The sequence below is a fragment of the Neospora caninum genome, chromosome VIIb (assembly GCF_000208865.1).
Source record: "Neospora caninum Liverpool complete genome, chromosome VIIb".
Taxonomy (NCBI): domain Eukaryota; phylum Apicomplexa; class Conoidasida; order Eucoccidiorida; family Sarcocystidae; genus Neospora; species Neospora caninum.
The window spans coordinates 1,279,690-1,280,032 of NC_018394.1; positions in this window are offsets into that span (position 1 = coordinate 1,279,690).

Sequence of the window (343 nt, forward strand, 5' to 3'; positions counted from 1 at the left end):
ATTTCATCTCGCGATACCGTCTAGACCAGTCTTCCGTCCAACCGTGGCATGTCCACCGCTCTGCTCCGAAAAGCGACAGCTAGACCCGAGCATCGAGGGTTCGACTGTTTAAATTCCGAGGCTGATTCGTCAATTGGATGTAGAGAGCCCCATACTTCACTAAGTATCCATGTACACATTTGTCTACTTTGTACATACATCTCTCTGCACACACACGTCAAAATGGACATGCATGCATTTGTACGCATTCGAGCGGAGTAGACAGTTTTTTCGTCGGTCCTCCTGTGTGCGGAGGACGGAGCGTCTTGGGCTGCATTTCTTGTCTGTCTCTGCGCATTGCAAT